Consider the following 20245-nt stretch of genomic DNA (forward strand, 5'->3'; position numbering starts at 1 on the left):
TCAGATTGTTTTAAATTTTTGCGATTGTAAATTTTTATGACTATAATTTTTATACATAACTATTGCTAATAATTCAAGATAATTATGGGAAAAGAGTTACCAATTCAAAGAGTATAGCTATTTTTAAATTTTTGATACATTTTAGTAAATTACAGAAAGATTGTACTTATTTATAGTCATACCAATGAATGTCCCAGAAATGTCCATTTTTTTCATATCCCTTGCCCAAAGAGAATAGTAGATGTTACTTCTCAAACTTTTATTATTACAAATTTTAATAGAGGTAAAATATTATCTCCTTATCTTAATTTTGGACTTTTTCTCTGATAATTAATGAAGTATGATCTTTTTCCATATGTTTACAGCTGATTTGCTTTGCTTTTCTGTACATTTTAAGCAGTGCAGATCTTGTAGGAGCTTCCAACATAAGCAATTTCTTGTCATATCATTAGTTCTTCCTAAATGAGCAAGACATGAAACTGTGTGTGTTTATCACATTATTTCAAGTTAAGTATCCCAATGTGACTGAAATTATAATATTTTCTCCTGGGCAGCCATGTTATTTTAGTCTTGTAATCTAACAAAATTAGCTCTTATTCTTCACATAATAAAGAGGTTTTGAATATTCCATGAACCCTATATGTGATATGATAGTGAAGAGTAAATTTAAGATCTTACTTGCATTTTCTATCAGGGTCTTCAAAACTCTATTAACTGCATATTCATGCTCCTTATAGCAATCCCTAGCTGTAGCCATGGTGATGTTGGTATAGTAAATTCCAGCTTATCACTTTTAGAATTCCACCTCTGGAATTGTAGTCATATAATATCCACCCCTTCAGTATAGAACAAGAATATTTCTGCTCAGGAGCTAAAACAGAGGCCTGCATTTGTGTCCATTGTCCCCTTTGAGTGACATCACAGTCCTAGCTTCTTGGCAGTTGTAGAGAACCTCTTTAGTTTGGGGGCAGCTTTGTTTAGTCATTGGAATATGTCATAGGAATGGCTCCTGTCATAGAAGATCTGAGAACTTATGATTGTCCTGTCAATGAACTGATCAATAATGATATCACCAGGCTGAAATTTCTTCTTTTACATATGTATAGAAATCTCCTCCTTCAAAGCCCAGATGTTTGCTTGGATGGTAACCAGGAGACTACACCTGGCTGGCCAACTACAGGGGATTTTAGTTGACAAAGGGGTTGACCGGCTGTGGTCTGATCCATCTCTGCATTTTCTCTGAGAATGGTCTTTCCATGGGCCACTCCCAGTCAATGACTAAGTCCTGCAGGGATATAGGTCTGTTCCTGAGAGTCGTCAGACTTTGATATCTGACTTTGGCTCAAGAACTCCCCAGTGGCCTTGCCAAAACTTCTGGAGAGTGAAAGGCAGTATAGGATGCTTTCACCAACTCTTCTTTCCCTCTCTCTTTCACTCAGGATCAAACTTGTATGACTGGTGGCCCTCTCAACCTTACCTAGCTACCTCCATTTTCTCTCTCAGGTGTTTCTCCTAATAAAATCTTTGGTCGTTTAATCCTTTCTTGGCATCTGCTTCTCAGAGAAACCAGACTAATGCAAGTTAGTAGTTGACTTTGAAAAACAAAATGGTTTTCTGCCTCCCATACTTTGCAAGAAGAACGTAATCAACATTTTATATTTTCTCTAAAATTAAGGCACTGAATGGCTTGCCATATGGATGGCCACATATTTTTCAGTTCTTTCTCTAAAGTTTCTGGATCGTCCAGGCCCATTCTACCAATTATTTTAATCCAGGGTCATGGTAGTAACATCTAAGTTACATACAAGAGACAGTAGCTGGGACTAGAGGTGCCACCATGCCTGTTTTTACTATGCACATGGAAGCTGACACTGGGAGAAGGCTGTGGTCAGAGCACAGGGAAAAATGTGCAAAAAAGTAGACAGCAGTTGAAAATGCAGTGTGGAGGTGAGAAAGGCAAAGTCTAAAGGAGCAAACTTCTTGTGCCCTGGAATAGTTGGATTGTTTGGTTGCATTCAAGTTCATTTTTAAATTTTGACAGTGTGATGTTTTGATACATGTATACATTGTGTAATGATCAAGACAGGATAATTAGTATACTTATTACCTCAGATACTTATCAATTCTTTGTGGTGAGAACATTCAAAATCCTCTCTTCTAGTTATTTTGAAATATACAATCCGTTATTGTTAACTATAATCACCATACTGTGCAATAAATAGAACTTCTAACTGTAATTTTGTACATTAACCAACCTCTCCCCATTTTCCCATCTTCCCTACTGTCCCTAGCTTCTGGTAACCCCACTATTCTACTCTTTTTTTTATATTTGAGATGGAGTCTTATGCAGTGGCACAATCCTGGCTCACTGCAACCTCTGCCTCCAGGGTTCAAGTGATTCTCCTGCCTCAGCCTCTCAAGTAGCTGGGATTACAGGCACCCACCACCATGCCCAGCTAATTTTTATATTTTTGGTAGACACGGGGTTTCACCATGTTGGCCAGGCTGGTCTCGAACTCCTGACCTCAGGTGATCTGCCCACTTCAACCCCCAAAGTGCTGGGATTACAAGCGTGAGCTACTGTGCCTGGCCTGTAATTTTTTTCTATGAACTCATTTATTTTTTTCCCTTGGACTTTTATCTGTGGGAATCCTTTTTTTTTAAAATTTTTTGTCACCCAGGCTGGAGTGCAACGATTCAACCTCTGCTCACTGCAACCTCTACCTCCTGGATTTAAGTGATTCTCCTGCCTCAGCCTCCTAGTAGCTGGGACTAGAGGTGCCACCATGCCTGCATTTTTTTTTTTTTTTTTTTTTGCATTTTTTGTAAAGACAAGGTTTTGCCATGTTGCCCAGACTGGTCTTGAACTCCTGGGCTCAACTGTTCCACCTGCCTCAGCCTCCCAAAGTGCTAGGATTACAGGCGTGAGCCACCGCGCCCAGCCAATAATTCTTTAGTCCTGTGTTGAAGGTTGTTTTTTTTTTCTCTCTCTCTCTCTCAAAAAGGATTTCTATGTTGTTCTTCTAGCTGCAGTTGCTTGGGGATAGCAGTTGGTCAAAATGGATAATCTTAAATTCAATTATCTGCATCCTCTCCAGCATTTGTTACTGTTTGTCTTTTTAATAATAGTCCTCTTAACAGGAGTGAGATGATACTTTATTGTGGTTTTGATTTGCATTTCCCTCATGATGGGTGATGTTGAACATTTTTTTTTTCAAATATTTTTTGGCCATTTGCATGTTTTTTTTGAGAAATGTTTGCTCATATTATTTGTCCATTTAAAAATCAGATTGTTTGGGTTTTTTGCTGTTAAAATGTTTGGTGCCTTATGTATTCTGGATGTTAATCCCTTGTCAGATAAGCAGTTTGCAAACATCTTCTCCTATCCCATACATTTTCTTTTCACTCTCTGTTTCATTTGTTGTGCAGAAAATTTTTAGTTAGATATAATCCCATTTGTTTACTTTTGTTTTTGTTGTTTGTGCTTTTAATGTTTTATTCATAAAATCTTTTCCCATACCAATGTCCTGAAATGTTTCCCCTATTTTTTTTCTATTAATAATAGTTTTATCATTTAGGGTCTTACATTTAAGTCTTTCATCTGTTTTGAGTTGATTTTTAAGGTGAGAGGTAGGGGTCTAGTTTCATGCTTCTGCATATGGATATCTGGTTTTCACAGTACCATTTATTGAAAAGACTGTTCTTTTCCCAATGACTCTTCTTGGCAGCTTTGTCAAAAATCAGCTGGCTGTGGGTATGTGGATTAATTTCTGGATTCTCTATTCTGTTTCACTAGTCTATATTTCTATTTTTATGCCAGTGTCATGCTGTTTTTGTTACTATATCTTGTAGCAAAATTTGAGATCTGGTAGTTTGGCACCTCCAGTTTTATTCTTTTTTCCTCAGAATTGCTTTGGCTGTTCAGGGTCTTTTCTAGTTCATAATGAATTTTAGAATTTTTTTTTCTATTTCTGTTAAGAATGTCATTGGTATTTTAATAAGAATTGCATTGAATCTGTAGGTTACTTTGGGTAGTATTGTCATTTGAACAATATTAATAATTCCAATCCATAAGCATGGGATGTTTTTTCATTTGTTTGTACCCTCTAATTTTTTTCATCATTGTTTTACAGTTTTTCTTATAGAGGTCTATTATTCCCTTGGTTAAATTTATTCCTAGGCATTTTATCTTATTTTTATAGCTAAATGGGGTTGCCTTCTTAATTTATTTTCAGCTTGCTCACTGTTTGTGAATAGAAATGCTACTGATTTTTATATATTAACTTTGTATCCTACAAGTTTACCAAATTCCTTTATTAGTTTTAAGAGTTTTTTTGGTAGAGTCTTTAGGTTTTTCTGTATATATAAGATTATGTCATCTGCAAACAGGGACAATTTAATGCCCTCCTTTCCAATTTGCATGCCATTTATTTCTTCCTCTTGCCTAATTGCTCCAGCTGGGACATCCAGTACTATGTTGAGTGAAAGTGGTAAGGCTGGGAATCCTTGTTTTTGTTTCAGTTCTTGGAGGAAAAGCTTTGAGGTTTTCCTCATTCGGTAAGATGCTAGCTATGGGTTTGTTGTATATAGCTATTATTACATTAAAGTTATTTCCTTCTATACCCAATTTATTAAAAGTTTTTATCATGCAGGGATGTTGAAGTTTTCATCAAAAGCTTTTTCTGCATCTATTTAGATGATCAAATGGTTTTTGTCCTTCATTCTGTTGAAGTGATATATGGCATTTATTAATTTGCAAATGTTGAATCATTCTTGCCTCCCAGTTCAAAGTGATTCTTCTTCCTCAGCCTCCCAAGTAACTGGGATTACAGGCATGCACCACCATGCCTGGCTAATTTTGTATTTTTAGCGGAGACAGGGTTTCTCCATGTTGGTCAAGCTGGTATCGAACTCCCAACCTCAGGTGATCCATCCGTCTCAGCCTCCCAAAGTGCTGGAATTATAGGCGTGAGCCACTGCACCTGGCCCTACTTTTTTTCTTAAAAGGAAGAACTGAGCTGTGGCTTAGGGTTTTCTTGTTGTTGTTGTTTTGAGATGGAGTTTCATTCTTGTTGCCCAGGCTGGAGTGCAATGGCGCAATCTCAGCTCACCGCAACCTCTGCCTCCTGGGTTCAAGCAATTCTCCTGCCTCAGCCTCCTGAGTAGCTGGGATTACAGGTATGCACCATCATGCCCGGCTAATTTTGTATTTTTAGTACAGACGGGGTTTCTCCATGTTTGTCAGGCTGGTCTTGAACTCCTGACCTCAGGTGATTCACCTGCTTTGGCCTCCCAAAGTGCTGGGATTACAGGTGTGAACCACCGTGCCTGGCCCTGGATTACAGTTTTTGTATGGTGGATCAATGTATGCTGCTTATGGGCAGGACTCCGCAGTGTGTCACCACTGAGTTGTTTCTACCCCTTATATGTCTCAGTTTCTCTCTCCCGAGGTGAGGGCTCAAAATGTTGGGTGATCAGTCCTTACATGCTTTTCCTGGACAAGTCTTTTTTTGTCTCTGTCACCCAGGCTGGAGTGCAATGGCATGATCTCAGCTCACTGCAACCTCTGCCTCCCAGGTTCAAGTGATTCCTCTGCCTTATCCTTCCAAATAGCTGGGACTACAGGTGCATGCCACAATGCCTGACTAATTTTTGGATTTGTTGTTGTTGTTGTTGTTGTTTTTAGTATACAAGGAGTTTCACCATATTGGCCAAGCTGATCTCAAACTCCTGACCTCGTGATCCACCCACCTCAGCCTCCCAAATTGCTGGGATTACAGGTGTGAGCCGTTGCACCTGGCTGCCTTTTTTAAAATTAATTTTTGTTGTGGATTTCCCTATAGGGCCACTGCATGTTGTGAGGGGCTGCCGCGGACCCTGGTGGACTGAACAAAGGAGGACAAATGCAGGAATAAAGACAAAGACAAAAGTGTATATTTGGAAGAAAGGGTCAGGGGGTTCCTTGCTTCTAGTGAATAGGGCCCTGAGCTTCTAGAGCCCTTCATATTTATTGAGTAAAGCAGATAGGGAGAAGGGGGTGGTTGTCAGTCAGCTGCTTTACTTAGGGCAGGCCTGCATGACTGCATTCTTTGAACGGTAGGCTCCAGATATCCCAGTAGATAACCTCAAGGAGCGTGGTGCCAGGGAGTGATTGCCCTCAGCATACCTTCTGGCGGCAGGTGCAGATGTGAGTTTGCCCACATCCTGCATTCATGATAAACAGTTTGCTGTTTGATCATATAGCCTCCAGTAGAATGCTGAGCTGGTCACGACCCTCAGGCTTTCAGCTCCCAACAAGGGGCCAACCCCCTAGACACTCCCAGGAGGCCCCCAGTCACCCAGGGGTGCCTTTTGGCTGGGAGAAGCAAAATGCCCTTTCTCTTCTGAGCTGAGAAAACTCAGTGTCTCATTTACCTATGAATTGAACAATAGTTCAGTTACTCATGCAAATGTACACCTACAAGCCAAATCAAGATTAATTTTCAGAGAAAAAGCAATAGAGAAGACCCTTTAGAATGCATCTCTGAACTAGAATTAGGATTGTTAAACAACAACTTCCTAGGAGGAAACAAAAAACAGCCAAGACCACTTCCTGTAAACTGTGCACAGCCACCCCAACATTGTAGTTCTCATCTGCCATTACACATGCCAAGGTCAAATCCTCTCACAGTACAAGGTCATCTCTGGTACACCCAAAGCCAAAGAGGTCAGGTCATTCAATACAGGAAAAAAGAGCTTTGGACCCAAGAAGAGTCTGCCCATGACTCTTGAAACTCCACAAAGAAAACAGAACACACCAAAAAGGGTTAGTGGTGGCTTTGTTCTGAATTCTTTAAAGGGGTTCAAGTTATTAGAAGCCTTCTCTAGATTTTTTTCGGTACTGCAGATGGCAAAGGGGGAAGGAGGTATAGGGTGGAAGAAAAGTAAATGAAAGAAGATTTGGTTTTTAGGACAGGAAGCAAACATGGAAATCAAGTGCATCGTATTTTTTGTTTTGTTTTGTTGTGTGTTTTTCTTCCCTCTATTGCAGCTGCAAGGAATTCTAGCCAAATTAGAGAGGCTTTGTTATCCATAATTTGGAATTCTCACTCGGATTTAACCAAGTCAGGTAGAGTTGGACAAATCTGATGGGAGAAAGACCAGAATAAACCACAACCAAAAACCCAACAATATGATCACTAAGCACTCTAATGGTAAAGGGAAATTAAGACCAAGTGCTTTTTAAATTTAGCCAGGACAAAACCCCAATTCAGCTATTTACCTAGGGATGGGTCTCAGGCTGAAGACTGCTTTACCATCCTACAAGCAGGAAAAAACTCAAATTTGTCTTTCTTGTTAGGAGCAAGCTCAAACTCCAGTAAAGGAGTTACCTGCCTTCCATCATCATGGAAGCAGAAAATCTTTCTTTCCTTGATGGAAGCAAGTAAAACTCCAAAAATGGGAGCTGCACAGCAAAATAAACTTTAGATCTTCACCAAATTTTGGGAGATTAGGGATTCTCTGGAGGGGGTGCTCCCAGACCTCAGCAAATTGTCATATTGGTTTCAGCCATAAAATTAGCTCATGCTGGTACCAAGCACTGATAAAAGATTTGTCAGAGATCTGTTGGATATAAAATGCTTGGTGCAGTGAAGTAAAAACAGCACCCAGGCAAAAGTTTAATGCTCTCAGCAAGGCAATTTACTTTTGCAAAAGGGTGCCACTCACGTCAATCAAGATCACAAGTGCACAGAGAACAAAGGAGACCAGAGGGTTTTTATCCTTAATGCAGTCCCTATCTCTGTGTCACTCCCCCATGGGCTGGAGTTGTACTGCACAATCTGAGCTGACCCAATTGGCTACTTGTACATATTTTCCTAAATAGAGAAGGGAAGGGGGACGTGAGGTACAGAGGTGGAGCATGTGAGACGTGCAGTTTCAGGGGAACAGTGGGTACAGGTAACCAAAAGAACAGATGTTAGTTATTGATTAGAACTGATGGGAAGTGGGTAGGCTGTTTACGGTAACAAACAAGGGGCAAGGAAGAACGAGAAAGTTGAGTTTGAGAACAAAGGATAAGGAAGTTAACAGGCTAATTCCTTTGAAGAGAAACTCAAAGATTTATCGTATCTTACAATTCCTCCCTTTTAATTTTCTTATGATTCTTTCTCTTCAAACTTTTATAACATGTCTTGGATTTGCTGTTTGATTTGATCTTCTAAAAGGAAAAGCTTACTTGAATAAGGTGGAGGAGAACTAAGGGAGGCTTTAGTAAGTGCTGCTTGTACAATTCTTTGTATTAGCCCATGGATGCATGGTATGACACAACACCTGACGGGAATGAGTACACCTATTACAACTGCAAGGGAAATAAGAATTGGGACCACGATTCCTTTCTGTTTACCGAACTACTTTCCTAGCCATCCTGAAATAGGGTCATTGACTCCAGAATTTTTAGCTAATTCATTGGATAAAACAGTAAGTCCCTGCAAGTCCTTTGTCATGCTCCCATCGGGGGCAGTGTTGTTTGGGATGAATTTACAACGTTGGGTTTTAATCATAACACAAACTCTACTTTTTTTGGCTAATAACATATCTAGAGCTATTCTGTTTTCCTAAGCCATTTGGCTAGTAGGCCTTAATTGGTCAGCTATTCCTTTGATAGCATCCCTGGTGTAATTAATAAACTGCTGCTGATTATAATAGATGTAATCTCTCCAAGCTATATTTTTATTAATAGTTATTCATGGAAACATGGATTCAAATCCTGCAGCTATTTGGTCTCAGGCTTTGAACCTGTTGGGCACTCTCCGGGGGATTCCAATGGCATCTATGTAAACTTGAGAGTCAAAAGACCCATAAGGGACTTCTCTTATTTTTTGGTGTTGTGGTTTTTCTTTTTCTGGTTGATGAAATGCCAGGGTGAAAGGGATAGCCAACTGGACAAGAGCACAAGTGCTGCTCCAGTTACTTGGCAGGGTATTCAGTAAGGGTGCACCGCAACACCACCATACATACGCTTGAAGATGACTAAGGGGAGACTGATGGGTAAGCTCTTGGAAGGGCTTAAGCTCACTGCATCCTATTAAGCTTCTAAGGAACGCCAAATTTTCCCCATTGTGAGAGACATGAGGTGAAATTGATGTTGGGAACCGGAAGCTGGATGGCCCTCAGGGACTGACCTGCAGGGTGTTGGACTTCAGGATATAGCAGAAAGAGAGAGCTTGGCATGATTTGTTGCCCCAGGCTGTATTATCCTGGAAAAGAGCTACTATACAGCCTATGCCTGGTTGATTGAATGACCATCCTAGTGGAAATGGGACAATCTGTGCCTCTGGGCTGCCATGCGCGGAAGCATAACAACTGCTTTTGTTTAACGTGTGGTGGGAATATTGAATCCATTTCAACCAGGCATTTAAATCTTGATATCCTGTTTCAATGTTAGGATTTGTCTTAAATCTTTTACTTCTAAAATATATACTTTAACGTTGTTAGGTAGGGTAGAAGGTTCAGATGGAGAAGAAGAAGGGGGGGGGGTCAATAAAGCAAATTTTAAAGAAGCCTATATAGTCATATCCATTGACTTCTGCTCCTAAGCCATACAAGCGTTCTAAAGGGGGCACAGGGTTGGTGGAGGTAGGGGCATTAATAGAGATAGTTACTGGGTTACAATGGTCAAATTGACGATTAGAGGGGGTAGTTCCTTTCGTAAGGCAGAGGTAAGATTTTAGGTCAGTAGAGCCTTATGGGGAGGTCCCGCTGTGTGCTCTGGTAGTTAGGATGACATCTGCCCATTGAGAACTTATCTCCTAACTTGGGGTACCTTGGTACCCCCGCCACGAGCAAAGTGGGGGGGGTGGTCAGTGGCTTCTCTGAAGGGGCAGAGGTATTTTTCTTAAGTAGAGACATATCTTTGCCAGTATTCATCCGTTTGACAAGGCATGACAAGGCAAGCATCGAAAGTAATGATTTGGAATGAGTCTGACCTAGTTACATTCATAACAAGGACAGCAATATAATGAGGAAAAAAGAAAGGGTAATAGAATAGATAAAAGAGAGTTAAACTTTTCTTAACCTTAGTTTGAGGAGGTTTTTCTCTTGGATAATGACCAATGACTTCGGAGATGGCAGTGCTTTCTTGACTCGGGTATGATAGGTCCATTTTTCTTCCTATTTGGACTATGGTTTCAGTGTGTTAGAAGCACTAGGCTGGCTCCTCAGGCTGGTGTCAATGTCCTGGAAACTCTAGGGGCAGCCTGTACTGGAAAATCATGAGTTCTGAAGGAAGAGAAAGTGGAAGATAAACCAAGTACGTAGGAATGTTGGATTGCTTTGAGAGGTAGTTTGGATTCTTACTAGGGTAATAGGAAGTCAGAAGATATTTGATTTTTGGCAACCAAGTCTCCAGACTTGTTTGGCTAAGGGTATAAATTCCTATACAGGTATAAACTTTGACTATACTATACATGGCTTGGGGTCTTTAATGAGTCCTCTAATGTAGGTGGGATAGGACTTTCTTTATAAAAGGTTTGAATAACATTTCTCTGAGTTCCCAGGAGAAACGGCAGCTGGTCCAGCTTATCTGATTTGCTAGGTTATTTTCTTGACTTTTGAAAGACAGGCTTTTTGGTGCCTGGGTACATGGACAATAGCTATTTTTTCTTTTCTGGTAACTGAAGGCTGTTCAACACTTGGGTGATTAACTCCTCATGAACAAGGCTTTGACTTTTACTATTAATTCAGTCTGAATTTTTCTAAATGTATGAGCCACCATAAAGGCATATTTAGAATTAGTATAGATGGTTCTCTCCTGATCTTGCAGATACTCTAAAGCTTAACTAAGTGCAGACAGCTTATAAATGTGGATAGAGGCCGGGCGCGGTGGCTCAAGCCTGTAATCCCAGCACTTTGGGAGGCCGAGACGGGCGGATCACGAGGTCAGGAAATCGAGACCATCCTGGCTAACCCGGTGAAACCCCGTCTCTACTAAAAAATACAAAAAACTAGCCGGGCAAGGTGGCAGGCGCCTGTAGTCCCAGCTACTCGGGAGGCTGAGGCAGGAGAATGGCGTAAACCCGGGAGGCGGAGCTTGCAGTGAGCAGAGATGGCGCCACCGCACTCCAGCCTGGGCGACAGAGCGAGACTCCCTCTCAAAAAAAAAAAAAAAAAAAAAAAGTGGATAGACTACTTATTAAACACTTTGATTTTATCTCTCTAGGAACTTTTATTAATCACTGAACACTTGTTGTGTTCTTTTTCCCTTAATCACTTTTGAAGGGGGTTTATTTTAAGTTTGGCCAGATGTTTGTGTGGTAATCTATTAAATCTAAACATGTGTGCTTTCTTTTTAGATTTGGATATATCATTAAGAAACTTGCTAGGTTAAGTGAATTGTCAGTAATTAATGTTAAACCATCCTTTTTAACAGAATAGCCTCATACTTATACACATGTAATTCTTTTCTGGTGGCGCATTTTAATATAAAATATAAAACCTTAATATATAATATAAAACTTTAAAGAATCAGAGTTCTTTTCAGGTGGATATTTTCACTTTTAACACTGGCCTGACCATAATAAATGCTAGTGGATATATCAGCTGAAAGATTATCTACTACCTCCTCAGGAGACTTAGCTGCAGAGATGCCTGGCTGCTAGGAGCTGCGGCTGAGGCCTGGTATTACTTGGCCCTGCCAAAAGCAAGGCAGATGTCCCATAATGTAGTCTGCTCAGGGCATAGGCTGGGGCCTGGCCTGTGTGTCTTGCAGAGCTGCCATCAATATGGTGCCGGGACCTTGGACCACCCAGCAGGCAGGAGCATGGGCTTTGCCCTCGCTGGGGTGTACTATGGGCTGGATGATGCCAACAACATGTTGTGGCAGATCCTTGATGTTGCCAACCCGGCAAAAGCCACCTGGCGAATTAGGAGCTTGGAATTCTTTTGGGGAGGGGGACTTAGGCTAGGCCTAAGGGGAAGGGTTGGGTGTATTAGGTGGGGGACTATGGGTGTTAGGTGGAGGATGGCCTAGGGGATACCGTGTGCTGTTCTTTTTGCCAGGATCCCCTGAGCCTCTTCCCTCACTGGTTCTAAAGTAGGGGCAGGTGCATAAGGGAAAAGGGAGGACAGGTCTTTGCTTCCAACAAAGAGCATAGACCAGTTCTTCTTGAGAAACAGGGCTTTTATTATTTGCATGTTGAATTAAAAGTTGACATAGTATATCATCAGTTGACCCAAACTTTGGCCAGAAGATTGAGGGATGGAGGATAGGTCTTTGAGTCCAAATAGAACAGCAATATTTTATCATTTATTGCTTTTTCTTACGTTTAGTTCTTTCATTATCTTCCCAACCTTTTAGCATGAGACCTAGAGGGCTATCAGGTGGTATATCTTTGAGACCTAGGGGACTATCAAGGGGGATATCTTTGTTGCTAACTTCATCTTTTTTGCTTGTAATATTTCCCATACTGGGTCCTGGCTAGGCTCAATCCCTCTTATTAGGAATCTCTTGCCTAGCGGGGTCTTGCTGTGGCTCATCCTCTCATATTAGGGATCTCTTGCCTATTAGGGGAGTTCCTTGTGGCTCAACCCCTCATATTAGCAGTGCCTTGCCTATCCTTCAGTGGAAGCTTTGCTAAGGCTTAATTCGCCTATCTCCGCCTGCTGGAGGTCCCTTGCACCCTTGTTTTGCTTCGTCGGCTCTGGTCACTTCCCTCACGGGAATGTTTCAGTTCCCTCTTAGCATTGATGGCGGGTCAGTATAAATCCCTGATGGGACCCCCAAAGGGTCGCCCTAAGCCATATAAGGTGACCACGGAACCGCAGATTGGACTCACTCACTGCGCACAGCAGTAGTGCTTGTTACCATTCAAGCACTTTCAACCTCCGGAATGCCCCGACCACCCCCTCCGACCACCAAAGAAGTACTTTGTCGCCCCTGCGACGTTTCCTACCTTGGTCTGTGCACAGAGTTTACCTGTTCGCCGCAGTATTGGCAAGCCTCTCCTCCCCACGTTGCTGAGAGTCTGGGTTTATTCGTCACAACGGGTGGGTCTCGATCTCCCGTCCCTGAGGCCACCGCAATGGGGCAGTGGGACACGTCTCGCCTTGGTAAGGAAGTTCACAGGCTAAACACTTTGAAGAGAACTCAGAAAGATTTATTTTATCTTACAGATCAGCGGTACCTCCACTCAGATTCCCTTCATGGTTACCAAAATGTGAACCCTGAAAATCTGAGACAGGTCTCAGTTAATTTACAAGGTTTGTTTTGCCAAAGTTGAGGGCACATGCCTGTGACACAGCCTCAGGAGGTCCTAATAATATGTGCCCAAGGTGGTCAGAGCACGGCTTGGTTTTATACAGTCGGAGACATAAGACATCAGTCAACATATGTAAGGTGAACATTGGTTCTGTCTGGAAAGGTGGGACAACTCAAAGCAAAAGCAGGACAGCTCAAAGTGGGGAGGGGGCTTCTAGGTCATAGGTAGGCAAGAGACAAATGGTTGTATTCTTTTGAGTTTCTCATTAGCCTCTCCAAATGAGGCAATCAGATATGCATTTATCTCAGTGAGCAGAGGAGTGACTTTGAGTAGAAGGGGAGGTAGGCTTTGCCCTAAGCAGTTCCCAGCTTGACTCTTCCCATTAGCTAAGTGATTTTGGGTCCTCAAGATTTGTTTTTCTTTGACGAAAATATGTACTCATAAAAATTTAGCTAGACATTTCATAGATTTCTGTCTTCTATTTTTCTCTTTGGAGAAAGTAAAAGTGGATTACTTTGATTAAAAGTGGTGATTAATAACAATAAAAATATACTTGGTATAATCATGGAACAAATGAATATATATATATATACACACACACAAAATAATGAATATAAATCGTTACTAAGGAAACAATTAAAGTGGTAATTTCAATATAGTAGATATACAATCTTATTTAAGATTAGTCTTCTGTATACTAAATTAAATATAAAATTAAAAATTAAAAACCTTTATTTTATATTTACATAATTATGTGTTTTAAAATAATACTTATAAAGGTATATAAAGACTAAATTTTTAGAAGTCTAAATAAAAAAGTTTATTTAAAGTATTTGATGTAGTTTGCTGTGTCCCCACCCAAATCTCGTCTTGAATTGTAGCTCCTGTAATTCCCATATGTTGTCAGAGGGACTTGGTGGGAGGTAATTGAATCATGGGGGTGGGTCTTTCCCACGCTGTTCTCACAATAGTCAATAAATCTCACCAGATCTGATGGTTTTATAAAGAGGAGTTCCCCTGCACAAACTCTCTTTTTGCTGGCCGCCATGTAAGATATCCCTTTGCTCTTCCTTCATCTTCCACCATGATTGTGAGGCTTCCCCAACCATGTGGAACTGTGAGTCAATTAAAACTCTCTCCTTTCTAAATTACCCAGTCTCAAGTATGTCTTTATCAGCAGCATGAAAACAAACTAATACAGTATTTTTTAAATGTTAATGGATTCACTCATTAAAGTGGCTTAGAAATCCTTTATTGCAAATTACTACATGGATGATATACAAAAAATAAGTTTGAAATTCATCATTGAAACTTTCATTTTCCTTTTCTTGTCCCTTGTACTGATTTCAATTTACTTGATCTTATTTATTCATTCATTTAACAAATATTTATTAGACATCTCAAACATGTATGGAGACACAGTAATGAACAAACAAAACTGTTGTCTTTATGAAACTTACATTCTCACATGGAGACTCAGACAATACACAGATATGTATGCAAAATGTCTGAATTTATCTAAGAAGAACTCTGAAGAAAAATGAATCAGAGTGAGAAGACAGAAAGGGAGGGACGGAGGCCGGGTGTGGTGGCTCACGCCTGTAATCCCAGCAGTTTGGGTGGCTGAGGCGGGTGCATCACGAGGTCAGGAGTTCAAGACCAGCCTGGCCAACATGGTGAAATCCCGTCTCTACTAAAAATACAAAAATTAGCTGGGCATGGTGGCAGGCACCTGTAATCCCAGCTACTCGGGAGGCTGAGGCAGGAGAACTGCTTGAACCTGGGATGCAGAGGTTGCAGTGAGCTGAGATCATGCCATTGCACTCCAGCCTGGGTGACAGGACTAGACTCCATCTCAAAAAAAAAAAAAAAAAAAAAAAAAAAAAAGAGGGAAAGAACCATGCTGCTCTCTGGGGAAGAGCAAAGGCTCTAGCCACATGAGGATCAGCAAGGAGGGTGTATTAGTCAGGGTTCTCTAGAGGGACAGGACTAATAGGATAGATGTAGGTATGCAAGGAAGTTTATTAAGGAGTACTGACTCACACAATCACAAGGTGAAGTCCCACAATAGGCCATCTGCAAGCTGAGGAGCAAGGAAGCCGGTCCGAGTCCCAAAACCTCAAAAGTAGGGAAGCCAACAGTACAGCCTTCAGTCTGTGGTCAAAGGCCCAAGAGCCCTGGCAAACCACTGGTGTAGGTTTGTGAAAGGAAATTAAATTTTGGGACCCCAAACTCATTTAGCCAAAGAGAAAAGTCAAGCTGGGAACTGGGTCACACAAACCTGCCTCCTGCTTTTGGTTCCCAAATAAGGTGGCTACAAGATGAAAAGCTGCATGCCTCCCCCATATTTTTCCCACAGGGAAATTCCTGGTGAGCTGTTAAAATTTCTCCATGCAATGCAAGTTGATAGCTTATCTTTACAGGTGCAGTCAACCTGGCCTGCCAGACACAAATGTGTATGTGATTGTTCCCCTACCCCATTTTGGCTGTGTTATCTTAGGTAAAATGCAGATTCCCCACATTTTTCCTCTCCCCCTTTTGTTTATGTGAAAACTGTATGCTTCTCAATATCCTGCCCTTTCCCCTTTAAATTTGAAACCCTCAAAATCATCTTTGAAGAAAGGCATAGACTGTCTCTCGGGCATGTTGTTAACTTTGGCAAATAAATCTCCTAAAATGACTGATACTTGTCATTTTCCTCGATTGATAGTTTCGAAGAAAAGACTCGAACTCTGTAAAATATTTGGAGAGATTTATTGAGCCAAATATGAGTGACTGTGACCCATGACACAGGAGGTCTTGAGAACATGTTCCCAAGGTGGTTGGGGCGCAGCTTGGTTTTATACATTTAAGAGAGGCACAAGACATCAATCAAATACACTTAAGAAAGACATTGGTGTGGCCCAGAAAGGCGGGACAACTCAAAGCGGGGGTAGGGGTGGGGTGCTTCCAGGCTGTAGGTGAATTTAAACATTTTCTAGTTGACAATTGGTTGAATTTGTCTGAAGACCTGAGATTGATAGAAAGGGAATGTTCGGGTTAAGATAAAGATTGTGGAGACCAAAGTTCTTTTGAAGTCTTTAGTGGCTGCACTTAGAGAAAATAGATGACAAATGTTTCTTATTCAGATCTTAGTTAATCTCTTTAGGCTTGGGAGGGTCTGGAAGAAAAAGATCTAGCTATTTAACAGAGATTCTTTACAGATGCAAATTTTCCCCCACAAAGAACAGCTTTGCAGGGCTATTTCAAAATGCAGCAAATAAACATGTTGTGGGGTAAAATATTTTTATTTTCTTCCTTGTCTCATAATGTCATGCCAGGATCAGGTTGGAAAATAAGTCATAATATACAGGGTTAAATAAAACCCACCTGATGAGAATTTATGGTTTGTAGGGCATAGGGCATTACGCCCCAGACCCCTTAGATAGGAATTTGGGCAAGATAAAAAAAAAATCAGAGTTTAGTCCTCAACAGGTTCAAGAGTCCAAAACCTGAAGAACTTGGAATCCTATGCTTGAAGGCAGGAAGCATCCAGGATGGGAGAAAAAGATGGAGGCCAGAAGACTTAGCCAGTCTAGTCCTCCTACATTCTTCTGCCTGCTTTTATTCTAGCCACCATGGCAACTGATTAGATGGTGCCCACCCAGATTGACGGTGGGTCTGCCTTTCCAAGTCCACTGACTCAAATGTTAATCTCCTTTGGTAATACCCTCACAGACACACCCAGGAACAATACTTTGCATCCTTCAATACAATCAAGTTGACACTCAATACTAACCATTCCAGAGGCCAATGTGGCTTGAGCAAAAGGGGCAGGGAAGTAGGAATTCCGTGAGATAACTGTTTTAATTAATTTAGGGGAGCTTTAATTAATTTAGGGGAGTTAAATAAGTTTAACACGAGACCAAATTAAGTAAGAAAGTGGCAGGTTTTAATTGCAAATATGCAGCAACTCTCAGGCGAGGTTCTCCGGTCCTCAGGTATGGGGCCGGGGAAGTCGCGCCGGCCTCTGCCCGCGGTGGACTTTTATACATTGGTACTGGAAGGGGGAGGGCAGTGGGCGAGATAAGGGCTGATAGGGGCGTCTCCGTAGGCCTGGCCGGGTAAGTTTCGATCTCTTCGGATTGACGTCAACTGGTGCATGCTGGGTTGTCCTGCACTTTCCCGGGCACGGGAAAGTTGGTGATGAAGAACCCAGAAGCAATCGGGACTGTGCCATCTTGTTCACCTTCCTCCATTTTGGTCCCTTCTCCCTCACCCAAACAATAACAGCAACAATGAATTCAGTGGATGGAGTGTCTTTAGCAAAGGACCTGGTCTGACTTAAAAGTATCCCTTTAGTTACTGTGTTGTGAATTTGAGGCAGAATAAATAAGCTTAGGAGGCCATGCTAAGAAGTTGTACAGGATACCAGCCCGCTTCCCAATGGTTACAAGTTCCTGACACCCAGTACAGCCGGGAAAGAGAACAAAAGCCTTTATTCATATTGTAGCTTCCCCAATTTCCAGCCAATTAGCATCAAAACCCAAGAAGCTATTAGCTACAAATTCCTGCCTTGAGTGAGGGGCAGGGGGAGGGCGACTGGGTGGCTAGAAATTTTTCAGGTTCTGCATGTGTAGCTAGGCTCAAGGTTTAGCTTTTAATAGTTTTTTCCTTATTTTGATAGTAAAAAACACACCACCAGGAAGAGATTTTGTATGCTAATGATACATGCAATACCTGTTACAGCAGTGGTCACCAACCTTTCTGGCACAAAGGACTGGTTTCATGGAAGACAATTTTTCTACTGGCAGAGAGTTGGGGGATGGTTTCAAGATGATTCAAGTACATTTATTGTGTACTTTATTTCTACAATTTTATCATTTTCATTATATATTAAATTGTAATATATAATGAAATAAGTATACAACTCACCATAATGTAGAATCAGTGGGAGCCCTGAGCTTGTCTTCCTGCAATTAGACAGTCCCATCTAGGGGTGATAGGAGACAGTGACACTCAAAGTGTGTTGCTTATGTCCAGTCTACTCCATAACTCATTTTGGTTGCTGTCACTGCAGAAAACCCTACTTCACAAAGATAGGGTGTTGGAAATGAAAGCAGGCTTTTCCATGCTTTTTAGGCAATCTCAGGATATTCTGCCTTGACTTTAATCCAGAATGTATGGAGATTTTGAAGTTGTCTCAAACATACTTTTAAGGCCACCATTATTTGTGATCTCAAACTAAGGGAGGAGATCACCCCTCATATTGTCTTATGCCAAAGTTCTGCCTCCAAAGAAAGAAGAAGTAAAAACTAAAAGACAGAAATGAAATCCACAAGCAGACAGCCTGGCACCACACCCTGGGCCTGGTAGTTAAAGATCGACCCCTGACCTAATTGGTTATTTCCATTAAAAAGGCACTGTGAAGATCCCTGTCCTGTTCGGTTCCTTTCTAATTACCTGTGTATGCACCCCCAGTCACGTACCCCCTGCTTGCTCAATTGAGCATGGCCCTCTCACGTGGGCCCCTTTAGAGTTGTGAGCCCTTAAAAGGGACAGGAATTGCTCACTCTGGGAGCTTGGCTGTTGAGACAGGAGTCTTGCCGATGCTCCCGGATGAATAAACCCCTTCCTTCTTTAACTCAGTGTCTGAGGGGTTTTGTCTATGGCTCTTCCTGCTACAAAACTATTGATCCTCTTCTAGCACAGACAATGTTGATTTACAAATAATTTATTCACAAATGGGTCATGGATCAATTCCTTCCCAGTTCAGGGATCTTTTGTGGTTGGGAAGTAATGCTCAAACTCTTCTGAAAGCTAAGATAGGTGATCATGCACCAGCTGGGAGAGAGAAAGCCCTGGCTTAGTCTCTTTCAAAATCTCTGTTAATGTCTGAACATGTTAAAAATCCCAGTGTTAACTCATCACCCCATAATTCCATTTTGGTTTTGAATGCAGCCACTTTATCTGCCAACTTGAACACAGTTGTCCTTCTCCCCTGAAGTGACAGATTGAGTTCATTGAGCAGGTTAAATATGTCATATGACTAAGCAAGTTCTGTGACCCATTCTGTGTCACTGAAATGTGCTGCCAGTGGTGACTGTTTTTCTAAAAGAAATCTGTGGAATGACTCTCATAACTCAAAAACTCTGGCCAGTGATCCACCTTTAAAAATCCATCTCATTTCTTGTGCATAAGAAGGTGGGTGTGCTCTGTGTGCATCTCCTCACAGAGCTGTGTGAACAGACGTGAGTTAAGGGCATGTACTTTAATGTGGTTGATAATTTTAATCACATCCTGCAAAACGTTAAGTTCAGGTGATACTTTTCGGCTAGCTAGCATTTCTCTATGGACGACTCAGTGTGTAGACTCACATTCAGAAGCAACCTCTTTGACCCTAGTAGTGAAACAAGAAAGCTGTCCAGTCATGGCAGCTGCTCTGTCTGTGCAATACTGACACAAAATAACCAATTCAGTTTTGCTATGTAATCATTCAAAGACTTGATTAGTTATGCCGCTGTGGTGTTTGTAGGCAACAAACGTGCACATAACATATCCTCCTGCACATCCTCCTGAAAAATCATACAAAAACAAGCATTGTTGCTTTGTTGTGAACCTCGGTAAATTCGTCAACCTGGATTTTCTACCAGAGTGATCCTTTCTTTCTTTCTCTCTTTCTCTTTCTTTCTTTCTTTCTTTCTTTCTTTCTTTCTTTCTTTCTTTCTTTCTTTCTTTCTTTCTTTCTTTCTCTCTTTCTCTCTCTCTGTCTCTCTCTCTTTCTTTCTTTCTTTCTTTCTTTCTTTCTTTCTTTCTTTCTTTCTTTCTTTCTTTCTTTCTTTCTTTCTTTCTTTCTTTCTTTCTTTCTTTCTTTCTTTCTTTTCTTTTTTCTTTCTTTCTTTCTTTGAAATGGAATCTCACTCTGTCACCCAGGCTGGAGTGCAGGGGCATGATCTCGGCTCACTGCAACCTCTGCCTCCCGGGTTCAAGAGATTCTCCTGCCTCAGCCTCCTGAGTAGCTGGGATTACAG

This window comes from Macaca thibetana, chromosome 2, assembly GCF_024542745.1.
Source record: "Macaca thibetana thibetana isolate TM-01 chromosome 2, ASM2454274v1, whole genome shotgun sequence".
NCBI lineage: Eukaryota > Metazoa > Chordata > Mammalia > Primates > Cercopithecidae > Macaca > Macaca thibetana.